Here is a 19457-nt window from a genome sequence, read left to right as displayed (position 1 = left end):
TGCACTAATGTCTGCACATGTTTCCTGCCATCACTCTTGTAAAATGTCCAGAAAAACGTGATCCGAGTGATCTCAGGACGAGGAGGAGATCCCACACACACAACGAAGACGTCAACTTGGAACAACAATGAGATTTGAGAACTTTTGGCGACTTATTTTCAATCCCAAATTCTTCCTCAGCAGCGTTTACAGGCCTCTACACAGACATCACCCCTCCCATCGATGTTCTGGACATTTTCCTGTTGTTGTGAAAGCTTCTGACTCAAGACAATTTCCTGCTGCGTTCTTCAAAATGTGAAAGACAAACTTTCTGATCATTTATCTAAGCGACCACGCTGTTCCATCTAAGAACAGCTTGCTCTTAAGCCACTGATTGATGTCAACTATTTTTCTATTCCTCTTCCTACCTGCCCTCGTCTGTCTGCCTGTGCTTAGTTCTAAATGATGACCATCTCTCTAAAAAATAATCGATTGTTTCAGTAATTGTGTTGTTAATTACACCGGAGCAGAGGCGCCTCCTGCTCATTTTTACTCCATTTCCACGTAACCATGAGGAATTAGAGAATTTAGGATTTGACTGATGTCGGCTGCCATCGGCTCCTTAATCCCGGCTGGTGTTTCTCAACTGTATCACATTGAATTACAAATTGCCACCCGGCTAATGGAGACTCATGAATAATCGAAAGAGAATGAGTGCTCGTGCAAACACGAAGAAAAAACACACGAGCCAGACCTCACATTTAATTTATGAACTCGCGAAATTCACATTCGAGAAATACCACGAGAAAAGTCCCTTATGTGGAGATCACCATTACTTGAAGCCTTCCCCCTGCTCGGGAACATTTTAATCACTGGTAAACACGTTGCAAGCAATGGGAAAATAATGAAGATTAAGTCAGGGAGAAATGGAGCAGGATTTAAATTAAGCTGCTGCCATTCCTACATTATGGCGGCATAGAACATTAATTATTACAGAATAAAAATGCCCTGAAGCCTGCTAAACACTTTATCTGAGCTGCCTGCAATGTTTCCATCTCAGCATTGTTCAACGCGAATCAAGCAAGAAGCCAGAAGGCCTTCAAACACACTGTTCATTAATGATTGTAAAATAATTGTCCGGTGTTCATGCTACTACCTTTTGTGTGTGTGTGTGTGTGTGTCAATTACACATTGATTAGATTCCTGGCTGTGTTATTCTTAACCGGCTCTTAACGAACACCTTTAAATACTCCATCCCGATCACCTGATGAGTGAGAGAACAGAGATTTAAGGAGTTGTCGTGGCGTGATCATTTCATTAATTGCAAACACGTGATTAACTGTGTCTCGGAGTGCAAAAGCTTTTTCCACTGAAAATGAACGGGGGGGCTGAAGACGTCCAAGGTCTCACATGCAAATGGGCTGGATTTAATATGTGATGGCAGCTTAAAATGTGATCCCCGGAAATACAGTCTTACTCACAGGCACCTTTTTTGCACTTTTGCCAGTTGCTTATCTGAGCTAATGCCGTCATTAGGGGGGGGCCCATAAAAGTCCACTAAGGGGGTTAGTTCTGTCTGAGCTGAGAGAGCGTTTGCATGAAGCTCGGGGGGGGGGGGAGTCACAGGAGGAAGATTTACAACTGAATGGTCAAATCAATGTACCCAGAGCCACCCGGGCTTTTAGTCTGCACGGGTTAGGCTCTCCGAGAAACCGCTGATTCCATAATGCAACTAGAGAGCATGTCTTTCTGCAAACTCTGACCGAGGCACAGTGAATCTGTGTCCTTTTTAGGTTTCGAAGCTCAGGCTGAAATAACCTTGATGACATCATTCTCATCGGGGGGGGGGGGGTGGAGATAATAGCTTTGAATGGTCTTACGGCAAAACTATGTCCATGAACCATTCTAGTGGAAAGTGAAATGCTGGCTGGATGTTCAGAAGAAGCCTTTTCGTTTCTTTTTGTCTGACCATTTTTCTTTGTTATTAATGAAGTGCTCCATTTATTTATGGCAGGAGGTTGTGGGGGGGGGGGGCACAGTGGTCATACAAAGTACACAGCCGTCACTCCGGAGACGGTGGTCTGTGCCCACAGTCCCATCTGTGGTCTGTTCTGTTAAACTGAGGCAGCAAAGAGCACTTTGATTAGGGTTAGGGGAAGTTCATGGTTTTAGTTACGTGACGACAAATGAATATGTTATCATCCCAATTCTTTTTCTGTTTTAAACCAGACCACAAGCTTCACCTATTCTTACCAAAGACTAAGATTTAAGGATTAGGAGGAGGATGAAGAGTTTTGGTTAAGGATCAGGAGGAGGATGAAGAGTTTTGGTTAAGGATCGGGAGGAGGATGAAGAGTTTTGGTTCAGGATCAGGGCGAGGATGAAGAGTTTTGGTTCAGGATCAGGAGGAGGATGAAGAGTTTTGGTTAAGGTTCGGGAGGAGGATGAAGAGTTTTGGTTAAGGATCGGGAGGAGGATGAAGAGTTTTGGTTCAGGATCAGGAGGAAGATGAAGAGTTTTGGTTAAGGATCAGGAGGAGGATGAAGAGTTTTGGTTAAGGATCGGGAGGAGGATGAAGAGTTTTGGTTAAGGATCAGGAGGAGGATGAAGAGTTTTGGTTCAGGATCAGGAGGAGGATGAAGAGTTTTGGTTAAGGATCGGGAGGAAGATGAAGAGTTTTGGTTCAGGATCAGGGCGAGGATGAAGAGTTTTGGTTCAGGATCAGGAGGAGGATGAAGAGTTTTGGTTAAGGTTCGGGAGGAGGATGAAGAGTTTTGGTTAAGGATCGGGAGGAGGATGAAGAGTTTTGGTTCAGGATCAGGAGGAAGATGAAGAGTTTTGGTTAAGGATCAGGAGGAGGATGAAGAGTTTTGGTTAAGGATCGGGAGGAGGATGAAGAGTTTTGGTTAAGGATCAGGAGGAGGATGAAGAGTTTTGGTTCAGGATCAGGAGGAGGATGAAGAGTTTTGGTTAAGGATCGGGAGGAAGATGAAGAGTTTTGGTTAAGGATCAGGAGGAAGATGAAGAGTTTTGGTTAAGGATCGGGAGGAGGATGAAGAGTTTTGGTTAAGGATAAGGAGGAGGATGAAGAGTTTTGGTTAAGGATAAGGAAGCAGATCCAGAGTGTAAAGGACAGGAAAGCGGATCAAGAGTTTGAGTCAAGGAGAGTCTGTACATGACCACTAAGCCAAGTATAGATTTTGTTCTGTAAGATCAGATATTTTGGTGGAAAACAGTTAATTATCATATTTGCAACTTGAAAATACCTAAATTAAGAACATTTCCTCTTTACGTTGATAGAAAACAATCTGGTTCCAGTTGTCATCCCCTCTTATTGTGTCTGTTGTTGTAAATAAATTGTACTTATTCCTCATTTCTTGGCAACAGGGTTGAGTCAAGTTTAACATTCACACCTTTTAGTTGTAGTTTGGCCTCTAGGATTGCCTGAAGACAATATGTGACTCTTTAACTGTGAGATGTTCGACTCTTTTATCAGCTAATAGCTACGTTTACCTTGTGTTGGGCTTTCTTTCCTCCAAACAGAAAACAGAGCTGCATCCCTGAAATAATCCTGAAAGCAAAAGAAAAGGCTTAAATAGGCTAAACCTCTTTGTATCTCTGCAGGTGATAAGTGTGTGTTCTCCAGAAGGATCCCTTTCATATTGCACTTGGCTATTTGATCCACTCTCAATATGAAACATATCGATTTGTGGAGTTTTAAAATATACGTCATCTGATTTACGAGAGTGGAACACCGTTGTCATATTACTCTGAGGAGCTGATTCCTTTGAAACGAGAATCATCAGGTGCCTCCTCTGTCTCCCGCTGACAGACATCTCCGTGATTTGTTGAGATTATTCCGAAGCCACCCGGTTCACGACCCCGAGGCATTACCTTAAAAGCAAATCCATGTTTTTTTAAAGTCAGTTTTCTAACCCGACCACATAAATTGAATAATTTGCCCTCTCCCGTTGACGTGCTTTCAGGCAGTCACGCGCACCACGTGACCCCCGGCAATAAGTCGGAGAGGCCCGGAGAGGTGACCTCTGTGAATTACATGCACACGACGCGGCATTGTCAGCGAGAGGCGATAATCGTATGCACAGTTGAATTCTCCGTGATACCCAGAGGTGTGTGTGTGTGTGTGTGTGACAAATGGGATGTGTTTCATGGTGGGAAGGGAAAAACGACAAGAGTTCAGGGACATGGCTGCGTGCAAACACCCGACAAATCTCATGGCATTTAATTAGATGAATGTGTCACTCTCTAAACAACCACGCGAGTGACAACTTGTTGCTGATGGTCCTCGATTAAAGCAGTTTATTGTTAAATTATCGTAATTAGACCTGACACACAACATGACTGTATCTCGTTAGCGGGCTGACAGGAAATAACTGCATACTAACGCCTGTCCTTTTTTTGCATCGTGTTACACAAGTTATTTCATGAGCCCGGGACTTTTTCATTCCCTCGTTATATTTAATACATCGAAAAACGTGATTTGTTTTAGTCACAGTGCGTCTGATGCAAACTTTTTCATCCCACAAACTGTCCAGCCCCCCGCGGTCTTTTATTGCAGCCCAGTGACGAGCTTCCCTTGATTTAAAGTCCTTTTCAGCCACAATATGTGTTTCTCTCTTCTTCTCTGCCCTGAAATAAAAGCTGCTTTTTGTCTGGAAGTGTTTGAAGTGTGTTGAAATACGTGTTATTCACAACTCAGTGTGTGTCACACGTGTCACACAACCACGGAGGTTTTTTCGCTGCGACGATCCTTCAATGTGGGAGATGTGATGGGTTTATTTTTTTTTGTTTTTTTACCTGAAATATCAGCTTCAAAATGAGTTTGATGGTTCACTGACTTGGAAAAGAGAGAGAGTGGTGATGCTTTCATTCCGACTCGTCACCCTTAACGTCTGTTCTTGCGTAACTTTCTCTTGTGAGAACTGTTATTCAAAGTCGTTCAAGAGTAAAGCTGAACTGCAGATGAAAGACTGAGGAGTCATTAAAAAAAAAACCTGTGTTTATCTCTGATATATATCCAGCGAGGAAACTTTTATAATATCAAGAATTTCTACACAGTGTATTCAGGGGCTTTCACACCCACCTTGTTTGGTCCGGACCTAAACAACAGGGGTGAAAGGTGACTCCCTGGTCTGGACCAATGGATGAGCACTCAGAGTCTGAACTTACGGACCAATTGCAGGAAGTCGAGACAGCATGTAACACCAGAAGAAGAAAAAAGAAGCAGAAGCAGCTTCAGTGTTTGTTGCGTTCGCTTCCAACGACAACGCTTGAATGACAAGGAAGTTCATTATGCTTGTAGCAACGGCGTGATGATATCACAGTGGCAACAAATGGAATAACCACTTATTTCCATGCACTACAATCATACAACTTGTCACTTGGCCTGTCGTATTTGCCATCGTGCCGACATGAGACGCTGGCTCATCTACAAACCAATCAATGTTTATTATAGGGAGACGCAGCCCACGTAGGCGGCGGCCACAGGACGTTTATGTGTCAAACGAAAGTCTTAAAAGCGGCTGTGTGATTCAAAATGTGACATCAATACCAAACCGATGTAAGAAAGAGTCCAGCAGAACTAAATCACCACGTGTGGCTGCAGAGGACGGTTTGATTCACAGGTGACCTGCTTCTTGGCATCATACAAAAAACGTTACATCAAGACTTTGGACATTATCTCGTCCAAAAAGACAGCGTTGGAGAAACAGCACCATGAGACTTCACTTCCTCTGAAGCATTAGCTCGTGTAGTGATTCTGCTCACAGCGTGTACACAGAAAGTGGCAGCAATTTCATCCTGATCCTCCGCTGAGGTTACAGTGTCCTTGGTGCCGGTAATCCATTTAGCCATTAAAAAGTCCTTATCAGCCGTGCATACTGGAGTGGTACACGGTGTGTGGGACCGGAGTCAGAAAGCGAGAGAATAGCCCGAGTTTCAACTGGAACATTTATCAGCTGGTCGAGCTCCATAAAGAGTCGTCAGCGCCGGTGACAAACTGTGCAGCGGCCGGGCGGCGTGCTTCTCTCTGAGGCATCGGACTAACTATGCTGTGCTTGACAAACACTGGGGGATGAGTCAGTGACCGTGACACAGGCTGCATGGCTGTAAGGTATTGTTTCACAGTATCTCTGCAATTTCCTTTTGAAGCTCCTCTAGTCTGACGGACCAGTCAACGTTTATGAGCTTCAACGGCTCTCACAAACACTGAGCTAAAAAAGATAAAGTTCTCTACTCATCTCTATATGGACGGAGATTTCTGTCTTGCACCGTAATTCTGTCATATTGTTGATTTCGCCACTTTTTATTGTGCACCCCTCAGTCCATTTTGTTATTTGGAGGTGCATTTTCCCATTTCCATGCCTAAGTGTCTAAATGTAGATGTAATGCAGCTCTGAACTGTTTCTCCAGCAGGCAGAATAAAGGCTTCGACAGTCGGAGCATCCTCCCGACTGAAGTAAAACGTCCTCTCTCGACCGGCATTTTGCATGTTCAGCAGTCATTCAGGGAGAAATCCATCACGGATCAGGCAGAGAGCGAAAGTAGCCTCAACAGACCAGAAAGCGACGGCACCTTCGAGATATCTGAGTAAGATCCATGACTCATTTTGTCCCACTCTCCTGCTGATTTCAGGATTGCTATTCTTTCCACCTCAGTGAAACCTGCGGGTCAGCCCCGGCTGAGGATATATAAAAAAAAATCTGCAACTAAAGTGGAGACGAGGCGAAGAAAGTTGACACGCCTGCACTTTGGGTCGGGAAAAAATCTGCCTCCATGTAATGGTGCTGTTACATCCAGGCCCCTTGACGACAGCTCATCCGGGGCCGGGGGAACAGCAGATATCTAAAATCCACCTCAGGGCCCCTGCCTCGTACGGGGCTCCCCTCCCTCGCCGAGCACCTATCTGGCGAGAGTGACATAATATAGAGTGAAGAAGTGAGGTTTTTTAGATGTAACGATGTGAATCTACTGTATTCAGTTATCTACTGGGATTCTTGAGATTCCATGGCAACCCCGTCACGTGTTCCCTGAACTCTCCGGCTGATAATCCCCAGTGAGACAGTTTCAAGCAGCACGTTCACACGGCGGAGATGTTGGCGAAGACCAGACGGAAACAGAAAGTGCATCTTTTTTAAACGATGTCCTGTTTTACATTTTGCGTACTAAACACGTGTAGATGTGTAGGTTAATTAGTCGTTAGCCTACACATCAGAGGTACAACCGCTGCCGAGTAGCGGCTGGGTGCGATGAGAGCTTTCCGTCTTCAAACCCAGCCCTTTTATTCTCCCAGTGGACACACGGCACAGTCAAAGCACAACAACAAAAGACACATTACATCTCTCCCAGATAGCTTTTATGGCGCGAAGCTTCATTACGTACAATAAGTCAACGCCGTTGCTGTCGAGAACTGTCTCAGAGAACACGCTGCCATTGTGCTTGATCTTTAAAAGTTGAGGAAAAGCCACTAAAGCACATCATGTCCTCAGCTTCACAGTCTGGTAATGTAGCACGGCCATTACTGTCTTTATAGGGGGGAGAAAAAAAGCTTTTATTGGTAACCATGGTGACCAAGTGGCTGATGCAGCAATCACTTTGAGATGTGAGCGTTATCGCACATCTAAAGGTTTCTCGCTTCAACCTCACTCTCGCTTGTTATCTGAACATCGAGAGAACCAATAATCCACTTCCTGCTCTGGAGGCCGTGGCGTCTCTGTTGTTGTTTACCAGTAAAAGATCTGGATGGTTTTTATATCCATCAAAGTCCATCCACTGGTTATCGACACAGACAGAATTAATGTTGACGGATAACAGTTCTACCAAACAGTAGTTGGAGCGCAGCCAGTTACCTCATGGACTTCGTATCCTTGCAGAAGACGGTGAAGGACTTCAAGGACCATTTCAGAATTAATTTGTTCAAACAATTTAAGACAACCCATTTTTTAACATAAGTAGAAGGTCATTGTTATGCCGCCATAAAACGTCTCAAGACAGGGGACAGGCCGGATCTATCGTAGCACAAAGTATTCAAGGATCCGCGGTCTTTATTATTCGCCAAAGTTTTGCCAACTTTAACCCACAAAGAATTCAATAATTACAGGGACATTTCATTGGAAAACTTTGGCAAAGAAAGTAACAATATTATAACAGCCGGTATTATTAAATCTCAAAGCAGCGCACACATGTAACAGATGGCCTCTTAACCCAGTTAATAAAAAGAGCTGAGGACCAATATATTAAAATGTTCCAATCAGTGAAAGTTTCAGCTCAAGTTCAGTCAAACTTTTAAATCCGTCACAGGAAAACATGTTCTTATGATTATATATATATATTATATTAACATTCCTGAAACATGAACAAAAGGCCTCTTGTGCATATTCAACAGAATTTAAATAATATGACTCTAAAATCAAAAGGCAAGACTACATATGGATATAAAATTATTTTATAAGAAAGCTTGACTCAAGCTCAAATTTCTAAATCATGCAATTGTAAAGAATTTAATTTATAACCGATAACAGATCTTAACATTGACATTGCAGGTTGATGCATATTGAAACACCATCAATCTTCCATTGCACTGCTCACTCCTCCACATTATTACAACACCAAATTAAAAGCATATTTAATTTTGTTGCCCTCGGCAGCACTGGTCAGCAGGTGTGACCGACTGTTGCTAACTTTTAGCCCTAAACCACCACGTCAGTCCTTATTCCTGTCAAACTAATGGAAAAAGAAATTAGCCCTGCAACACTTGTATTAATCAGAAACACACCCACTCTTACACTGCAGGCCAGCGGAGCCGGGGTTAAAGGGCAAATGTCGACGTTATATAACCATGTAAAAGTGAAGGACTATAATTAGAGCAGAGTCAAGACTTCTACACCAATATCTTAGAATAAGCCTTCCACCAGTGTGAGCTTAATTACCACTGACATGTACAGATGGCAGATCCACTCAGCGCGCTAACCTCCCTCTGCTGCCACAGAGAAGGGATAAGAGGGAGGAGGACGTACGTTAGCGCTCGACGTATGCTTTTCCTTTTTTGTGCTTCTAGAACGAATCTGTGACGTTAATCTAAACTTCTATTATCTTAGCGTGACAAACCATGAAATAGAGCATAAACAGAGCGATAGCAGCTCTAGGGATGGTTCGCTGAACACCACGAGCATCTCGATGGCTGTGTGCATCCGTAACATCTTTAAGAATGTGGGGATATTCATCTGTTTTTCTTTCCACCACTTAATACGAAAAGAAAACACTGATTACTCATCTTCATGCCGCACAATTCAGATGCCAGAGGAAAACATAATGACAATCGTGGCACCCGCCCAAACATCAATATTCTTCATAATTCACCTTGACCCGACTGTTTTGAGCGGAGAATCTGTTCCAGTCGTGAAGTTGCGGCCACCATAAAACACTTTCCTGATTAGTATTCATGGGGGAGTTCATCCATGCTTATTTTCTGTTTCTCTGCCTGGGAAGTGATATTCAGAAATTCAAGATGCATAATTCTGTGTTTGTCCCTTTTGACAGAAAACAATTGTCCTGCCGTTGGCCTCTGTGTTTGGAAAGCAGCGGTCTCGCTTTAGTCCAGGATTTGAACTCGCTCGCTTTCAGTCCCTTGTGTCAGACGCGCACACGTGCAGTAAACAACAGTCGCGCGGGGAGCGTTACGATAATCTGCACGATGCATCACAACAGAAACCAAACCGCCCCCTCGCCACACACCTCGCCGGATTCAGTGTGAAGCCACGAGGAGCCGCCCCGCAGGTTGGTTATCAAAGGATGAAGATTACCAGCCGACAAAGAGGGAACAATACGAGAAAGACAAACAAACGTAACAAGAGTAAACCTTAAGTGTGTGTTTGTGTGTGTGTGGGAGTGTGTGTCTGTGTGGGGGGGTAATAAATCACACTAAAGCGGATGGTCTAGCTTCCTCTCCTCCTTTACGGGGGACTGGAGCTAAAAATGCTGGCGAGGCTATTCCCAGCTGGAGGAAACTTGTGGAGATTACTGTGTAATAAGCCTGAAAGCGAGCGCGGGTGAATTGAGACTGAGCGCTCACCCTTCTCCCAGGGTCACGGGACTCATTCTCTCTCAGGAGCAGCCACTTGTCCACCAATCTGTGCTCCGATGTGTTAGTGGTGCAGTGGAAAGCAAGGGGGGGGGGGGGGGAGACAGAAGGTCATTTCTGGACCTTCAGGCCATTGTTTGCCCGCCTCTGCTCAATCAGTAAGATGATGCTGATCCATATGAATCAGATCAGGAGCTCGTTTTAATTAAAAAGTATATGTTTGCTTGACATTTTCTTATTCAGGTTAATAACGTTTTTTTTTAACCAAGCTGTCTGTTTATTACCAGATTTCTCAAAATGATCAGTTCATTTGAATCTTCTCAGAACATCAATATGGCTCCGATATATATCCTTGACTATAAATAGACTTCCTCTCTCTTTAGTGTAAATAGTGAAGTACATGTGACTTGACTGGCAAATGGAAGCTCATACAAGGATTTAATTACATTTTTCTTTAAGCAAATAATAAAAGGGTTCCAGTGAAACCATGAATCCATTGGAAGAGGATTCCAATAGAACATTACCAGCAGATACATCTTCATATTTATATGTTTACACTAACGGCATCGAAATGGTGAAAACACATTTGTAGCTATGAGCAGATGCGGAGAACAATTTGCAAAATTACATATTTTTTCTCGCGACACAAAAGGTTGTTTTCATTGCTGCTTCTCTTTCAGTCAACAGGATTTTAAAAATGCGATACATATTTTTATTTGTATGATATTTTGTGGAGAGGTGTGGCTCAACCAAAGAAACAACCCATTCAACTTTGGAATGGATTCGGACAAATGGGCGAGATAGTGTTAACCTCTGGTTTGGTCGCATGCCAAAGTTATTTCAAAGCTTTCGTGATAAAACTGGACACAAGCATTCAACACTTGATTTGTTAAGTTTGAGTTATGCAAACATCCCCCGTGGAAATGTCCCCCCTTTGATTAGCAACATTCATTTAGCTGCAAAGTTTTCGTTTCCTAAATCTCCACAACAGAGATGCTGAGACTCACAGTCAGACCTGGTATCAGATCATAAGACCCCGGTGGATAAAGACTTCTTCTTACTTGGTTATAAGTGTGTAGCACAAAGCAGACTGAACTTCATGAGGTAACAAGCAAACGACTGCAGTCAAAGATTGGAAAGCACTTAGCAGCAAAGTTAAGCGAGGGATGGTGTCAAAATCTCATTTCAGCTAATGCTTCTATTTCTCCTTCCCCCTGCCCGTCCCTCGCTGCCTCGTGTTTCTTCGGTCGATTGGATGTTGCTCTTCACTTTTTTCTGACTGCTCTTCATTCCCGGTGCCAGCTTCTTCGCCTCTGGAGCAACTTGATTTTGCCTCCGTCTCTCTGCCTGTCTCTGCTTGGATCTCTCGCTCCTCTGTAGCTCTCACTTTCTGCCTCCTCAGTACGTCATGTCAAACCAAACAATCCTCAGCAGGAGGCGGTGTGAGCGCGGCCCCTGACAGATGCTGCAGTCAGACGCTGGGTTTCCTGGTCACAATGGTGGATATTACACAGATTCTTTCTGCTTTAAGGAGCGAACGCTTTCTGCCTCTAACCGCCGCCGGCGTGCACCGCTGTCACGAGCGTAGCTGGGAAAAAGGAAAGTTTCTCCAGCACAGAGCAAATACAGTAGAAGTGCTCACAGACACGAGCAGTGGAATAAGTAGCTTTACCCACTCAGCTTTTCCTCCATGCAATCACGGTGCTGACTTCCATTATTGGAGAACAGTTTGAGGAACTCACTGACATTTGGGCAAAGCAAACAGGCGAAGTGTGTGGAAGTACAAATCTCATTTGAATACTTCAAAGAGAGCCAGATAATAGATTTAGAGGAAGGGATGTGATTGGTCGCAGTTTGCCACACACTAATACAGATGCATTTTGACATGTAAGGCCTCCAGTGGAGCTGATAATGGTTTCTTCCCGCCTAGGAAACCAACATAAAACCCACTTGGTTGACATTGCTTCAAATTGTCTTTGTTCTGGAGCAGTCGGTGGTTCAGTGCAATCATTTCATTAATGGGATTTTATATCAAACATTCAGAGTCTCTTTTTTCTTCAAATATATTTGAAAACAAGTATTTCATAGCTTGTGTCATGATTTATTTTGCATGTCTCATCTACCTCAGCCAAGGAGGCTGTGTTTCCAGTTTCTCGGCAGGTTTACGTAAGAATGTGGTGGAAGGATGTTGGACGGAAAAGAATCCAGTGAATTTTTTGTTGACTTCTCAGAATAATTCATGGATCTTGATGTAAAAATAGACATGTGACAACCTGGCATGGTTTTCCTTTTGTTAGCATGAGGTTATGAATCAATCTGGTCTAGATCATCAAGAGGAAAAATGCTGTGCTTGGTGATGAGCAAGGACATTTATGTTTTCATTCATATCCTAAGACGTCTTTACGGATCACGCTGCTGTTCCTGCGTCGTGCAGTTCACTCGTCACTTGCGTGTCACCGGTGGTTTCACGCCGTTGGATTGACAGCAGCTCCCAGAACCCACCAGACAAGCATGAATTAGCTGCTCTGCCGAGACCGGAGTGAGAGAGCAAACAACAGAAGGGACCATGAGTCAGGACCAGGAAATGAGGACGTCTGGAGAGATGCTAATGTGCACACTATCTAAATATATCAGGAAACTAACTGTGTTATCGCACATCATTTCCAATCAATACCAACAGGGAGACCTCAACCAGTGATTTCATTCAAATGAAAAAAAGGCCATAACTGCTTATTGAGACCATGTCTGCGTAGACAGCAAGTGAGTCTCCATCCAATTTTTTTTTTATGGCCATGTTTAATTTGAGTGGAATTGGAAGAAGCACTGAAAATATTACAAGTTTTCTGTGCTAATGTGAAACAGTTGGTGTAATGATTAAAAAAATGGAGGTTTCTGCTCCACTGAGGAGGAAGAAAAGAGATAAAGTTATTCAGATGAATACAGGAAACAATATCTCCAACATGGTTTCCACATCGTGGCTTTAAGGTTTCACTTGTGTGATGTTCACTGTTCTCACCCTTTGGATCGAGGTCAAATTGACCAGGAATATTATTATATTGGGTTATTTAAAACACAAAAATTACATAAACATCCTTATTATATATTGTTTTCATCTCAATTACAAACAATGAAGACAACATGCGATTGAATTGTCCCATGTTTTTTGTGCATTTATTTAAAACAGGCACAATAATACGTTTCATAAATGTCGACACAATTCAAATGTATGATGTTTATTATTTCTTTATTTTTTTATATTTATATATATTTTGACATCTTACTAGAATCAAAACTTTAAAGCTTATACAGTTGAGGACTCTCAGAATATCAGAGTTTCACTAAATGATTATCGTGGCCAAAAGAAATCACAACAACATTACTACCACGATATCTTTTCTTATTGAAAACATTAGAATAAAGATTCAAGAACCTCAATTTCATCTTTAACATATTTATATTATGTACATTTTTTGGGGAAAAAGAAACTATGCTCAAAATAAGAGAACATACTTAAATGATCTATAAATAACTACTTGGATTGTACAGATAGTTTGATCATCGATCATAAAAGAGCAGGATGTTTCAGAATATGAGGATAATGTATCTTTAAATAATATAAATGAGGAATGAAAGTAAATTTGGAAACTAGCTCGACTCAAGAGCAAGAATCAGACTTAAATACAAAAAATAAATAAAGCCAAGGCCGAGGAGTTTCAGTTTGAGATAAATTATCATTTTCCTTTGAGTGAAAGATTGAAACGGGTCAATCTGCCCTGACCATCACATTAAGGTTAATTGTTTCATCTCGTTGATACTTCAGTGGTGAATAGAAACTTTTATTTACAACTTCTTCTGCAGGTTCACTGGAAATTCAGGTTCAGTTTGTGTTAAACTAGAGTGGAAACTTGAGTTCTGCTCCCAAACCAACACTCTGACTGCACTTTGACCCCCGGTTACTTTGCAGAACAACTCAACAACTTGCAAATTAATATCGGTACTTTCACTAAAATCAGACGCTTAATAGCAAAATAAAGAAAAACTGCCTCTTCAAATTCACATCACTCTTATTGATCCCGTCTTATCACGTAGTATTAAACGTGTGATACCTGCAAACAGATCACGTTTTAGAAAAGTTAATAGACAACAAGTCGTCCAGTTTAAATGACCATGTTCATCGTCATGGTAACAATAACACAACCCACAGCATCTAACCATTGGCCGACGTTGCAGATCTTTGTCACCGTGGTAACAATAGGAAACACAAAGGACTGGATGTTGGTTTGGATCAAGATCAGAACCTGCTGAGTGTCCCACTGGAAGCGAACGTGTGTCTCCCGTGTGACGGTCCTGTGTCGTACGGAATGATCAACTTTATTCCTGCTGCTGAAGGTCAGCAAACAATAAAACTACGGGTCACACTCATAAAGGTCTTTTTTTCTCTGTGGGGAATCTCAATGACATTTTTCAAGATTTGAAAGTTTGAATCATCAACTGTAAATGGACAATTTATTCCCATGACGGTAGAGTTGAGTTCCCCTTTAAAAAGGTTTCCATTAGATTGAATTCATTATAAATTATTGAAATATGTAATAAAAGAAGACCTTGTGAATTTGAGTGAAGTATTTAGACATATTTTTCTATATGGAAGCCGGATGTGGACTCACATGTTAAAGCATGGGCTCATTAAAAGTGAGCAGTAGCATCTTTAGCTTCTCCATGGAGGTTTTTTTCTGTTATTGCCCTTGTCTGTAAGCAGCGTTATACAAAACCAAGTTATTTCCACAAAACTTGAGGGAAGGAACTGACCTGAGACAAGAAAGACACCAATAAACTTTGGTGTGGATCTGCCCAGTTTGAACCGACTTCCCAAGAAATATATTTCAAAAACCAGGCAGATTCAGGGGACTGGTGTGTTACCTTGTGCAGCTTGATTGGATTGGAGAGGAATGTTGGAGCCTTGTCGGAGGTATTCGCTCTACTCGGCGCGATTCTATAGTCTATTTTATTTCGTAGCCCTTCAATGATTAGAGAGTGCATCGAGTTGGAGCTAACAGTTAAATTTTTAATAGAAAACCTATTTGATGCACTTCAAGATGCATTAAACTCTTCTGCATATGACATGAACTTCCACAAAACTTCCATTACACAAAATACTTGAATACAAATCCATAGAAGTGTGTGAATGGCTAGTTTTGATAAACTGCACTTTACATTGTGCTGATGCAGAAGCATGTGAGTAACCGCTGAATCAATATTGAACTGTTTTTGTAATGATTATTGTTCTGAAGTGTCCCCACTTGAAGACGACGGCCTTGTGCCCGTTACAGTTTGAAAGAGGAGCAGGGAACCTTTGAAAGAGGTTAGGGTTCTATGATTTTTATTCATCGAGTACGACTCAACGTACAAGAATGCAATTTACCTGTAAATAGAACGGCGAGAGAGCGTTGGAACGTCTCTGCCGTGTAATTTCAGCCCAAAGAGGAATCTCGCGATCACAATTATCAGTTTAATTACGTGCGATAGCTATCGGGCCCTGCAGCGCTATCACAGAGGATCTGCGTTTAGGGGAGTTGCGCGGGATTGGCTTAATGAATTTCACATCGGCAGCTCCAGCCTGTTATTAGCAGTGACATCCCAACATCTAATAATCCCTTTTAATACTGCCGTCAAACGGAGCTAAAGAGTTCAGCGCTACATGCTGGAATAACCCAGAACACGCAGATGCAGTGATTAAGTCCCAGGTACGATCGTTTCTCTCCCACCCCGCAGAACGTGACGAGTGATTACAGGTTGCAGGACATTTCAGGTTTTTGCCCCCCGAAGCAAACGTGGATAATAAAATGAAATGAAAGGCAGCTTTTGCAGTATCATCATTATCCCTCACTCATCCCCGTTTCACCTCAAACAAGAAGAAATACATATTTTAAGTGAATTCCTGGCAGGGAACAACAAAATGCAAATGGAGCCAATCAGGGGACGTCCGCCAGCAGCCAGATTTATATGTGGCGATGCTGTGGGACCTTCCTTCCACCTTACAGACACCTTCAGTCTGTTGGCAGAGAGGTTTTTTTTTTGCGGCGGAGCGGCAGATTTGTTCGTGTCTCCTCCATCCCTGAGCCGTTTGTAAAGCAGAACTTTATGTTGAATGTAATTCAGGGATTAAAGCAGATAAGGCCGGATCTCTGCAGCTCGTGGCGAGTCCTGTGCGGCTGCCGGGGCAGGAGACGCGCGGCTCTCGGGCTCCCGGGTTTAATTGGAGCCCGACTGCAAGCGAGCGGGGAGCCGATGTCATTCAACACCAACTTTCATCCACTGACTGTGTTTTTTTTCCATCCTCTCCCTCCTCTCTCTTTGTTGTGTGTTTCTTTTTTGTTGTGTGTTTTTTTTCCTCGCCTCCACCACGGCGTCCGTGCTGCTCCGTTTCACATACACATCCTCCATCATCCACTCCCCCCCCATTAACCACTGCTGCGCTGCCATCTTCATTTTCCATGGGCGGTCACTCTGTCCAGAGGAACTGATGACTTCCCCTTCGCTGTCACCATAGTTACCTGCACCGGGGTATTTCTCTTTTTCAAAATGAATAAATACCCAAATAATAAAAAAAGGCAGATACCAGCCTTGAGGTAGAATACTGGTGTGTTATTAAGTCGTGGCCATTACTTAATTAAAAAGAGCTCCAAAGGGAAACATGACCGCTTCTATTTCCTTAAACCTTCTGGAGGTTGTATCATGAATAATTGAAGAGGTTCCTCCTCCACGCACGTAAGAGTTTCTCTCCTTTTTTTTCAGCTAATATTTGCTCTTTGAATTTTTTATGTGTGATGCCTTTTTTTTCCCCCCCAATAAACATTTCTGACTTTGTAATTTCATGCTGATAATCAACTCACACATTTTGTTGAAATACCAAGAAGCACCTGCTTTTATATTGGTGGCTGCTGCAAGTCCAGGTTCAAACAGACCACCCCCCCCCCCCCCCCCCACGTAGTTATACATGTGTGCTGATGAGACCTGGTCATTTTAACTCTACTCCTTTTATTTCCTCTCATCCGGCACAATTTCACATGATGTTATGTGTGAGTTCCTTCAAATTGCAGACGTGTTGTTAAACTGCAGGTTTTACAGAAACGCCGTCGTCACGAGATCACGCTCATGTATTCTTAGCTGTTCCCAATTATGTTGCGATGACAACGTAACCACTGGCAGGAGACGATGGGGCGGATGGTGGGTGAAGAAAGTGCATCCCAGTGTTCAGGTCGGGGACAGACGATTCAAACAACGGTTAAACTTTAAATATAACCAATATAGCCAAGATGACATTACAGAAAACAAAGATATCGTCTGAATATTTCAATGAGGTACCAGTTTATTTGCAACTTGCCAAATACCATAATTACATATCCTGATGTAATTATGTTTCCTTCAAGATTATATTTGCCGTCGCAAATTAATCAGTACGTAAACACAATTAGTGTGAGACACGGTCGGTTTGTGGAACTTGTCGTTCACACGATAAGCTGCAGTACAAATACTCCTGGCAGCGCACCAACGACAGCCACTCAGCAGTTTACAATTAGTAATGTGCGAAATCTTCTACTAACTGTAAATGGAGATCAGTTTGAAAGCTGCATCGAGCCGTCGAAAGTCAAATGTGCCGACACAACAGAGACAAATAAACCTCCTTTGAATGTTAAACAATTATGTTGACATCGGTGGAAAGAAGGAAAGAAAAGCTTCGTAGAGACGACACAGCTTCAAGTACACTTAAGCACTAATTAAAGTAAATACTCTAAACTGAATAAACAACACATTTCCTAAAACATCTGAAAGTAACATAGGAAAGGTGTGAGACCTTAAGTCGCCATTTCAGTAGCACTTATGTATTAGTACTTTATCCTGAATATATTCAAATAATCTATTTGCTTGACACACTCGGCCTCGTTGCTTATTAAAGGTTAAGAACTTCTAAAACTACCTGTGTATTTGTCGTATTTTGACACATACACATACTTTAAAAAGTTCTCAGTATAATTCAGTTTTGTCAATTTATTAATTAATCCCATTTTAAGGATCAGAAGTCAGAGAGTTCAGCCTCTGAAGTATAACTCAGTAAGTGAATTATCAGTATTTCCATTGTATCCTCAGCTGTCACGTTCTAAATCAACATATTTATATAACTTATTATTCCACAGTGTCCCTGAAGGATCACTTCTACTCTTATTGTTGTAAATCTGCAGCGTGTTAAAGGGTGAGGGAGAGTTCACACAAAACCAAAGTATTCAGCGGGGAAAAATAAACTCAACAATTTGCATGGCTCATTTTTGTTTCTTTTCAAATGGCCTCTAATTATATAAACACTTGACGTAATTGAATATTTGTGAGTGTTCCTCCTTCTCAGGAGACGTGTGAAGGACCTGTCTCGTGCTCTTCCCACGAGGTCGTGCTCGAGTGCTAACGATAGCTAACCTTAGCAAAACACATGTCTAGTGTGCAGGTTACAGGGGGAAGTGAATACAATGTGTTTTAATAAGCTTATAATGAGCTGAAAGGAGGAAGTTGTGTGTTTTCGTTATACTTCAGAATGAGGAGCTTATATCTACATTGAGAGTGGGTCCTCTTCTGTGGCTCGACAGATGTTTGCAGGGCCTTAAGGTCGCTGTACGTTCTACCACAAGCTCTCAAGCGGAGGTTTAGGCAACAATGAACTTTCAAGTAGAACGCAAACGTAGACGATTAAAGGTTAACAGGGCGACGGGGGGGGGTGTGGGGGGGGGGGGTCGACCCAAAGTCTTGAAGCCTAAACACGGTCTCTAGAAACATTACGAGCCGTTTAGCCTCTTGTGAGAAACGAGTGTTTACAGCCGCAGAAGATTTACGATTTCACTTACATGTTAAAAATTCTCTGGACGTACTGCTCTCCCACTTTATTACATTTTTTTCCATTGCCTTTCAACGGGACATATTTAGGTAATGGAAGGTCTTATTAAAGCAGACAAGTTCATTTGTTTAAGTCATTTAGGGCACGGAGGTCCTTAATGGCTAATGATTTATTGCAGGAAGGGGGATTCAGCATTCATGCATCCTCGGACTCCGGCGGTACCGGCCCGAGCGCGGTGGGGGGGGGGGGGGGGGGGGGGGGACGTCATGTTACACAGGAAATTAGACTCACCGGAAGTGGCTGTTTTTTGACTTGAGAATTAATCACGGCAGAGACAGTGACGGACGAGTGGAGGGGCTCTGTCACACTGCGATCTCTGCAGAGCACATCAAGGAGTGGATGGGGGGGGGGGGGCAGGAGAGCTGGCAGCCTGGAGAGGTGCACTGGGGATGGCAGGTCTGCTGGGTTGAAGGGTGATTAAGAAGGGCGCCGTGACACGAG

Source organism: Hippoglossus hippoglossus, chromosome 4 (genome assembly GCF_009819705.1).
Source record: "Hippoglossus hippoglossus isolate fHipHip1 chromosome 4, fHipHip1.pri, whole genome shotgun sequence".
NCBI lineage: Eukaryota > Metazoa > Chordata > Actinopteri > Pleuronectiformes > Pleuronectidae > Hippoglossus > Hippoglossus hippoglossus.
The sequence above is the reverse complement of the archived record's forward strand: the minus strand, read 5'-3'. Positions refer to the sequence as shown.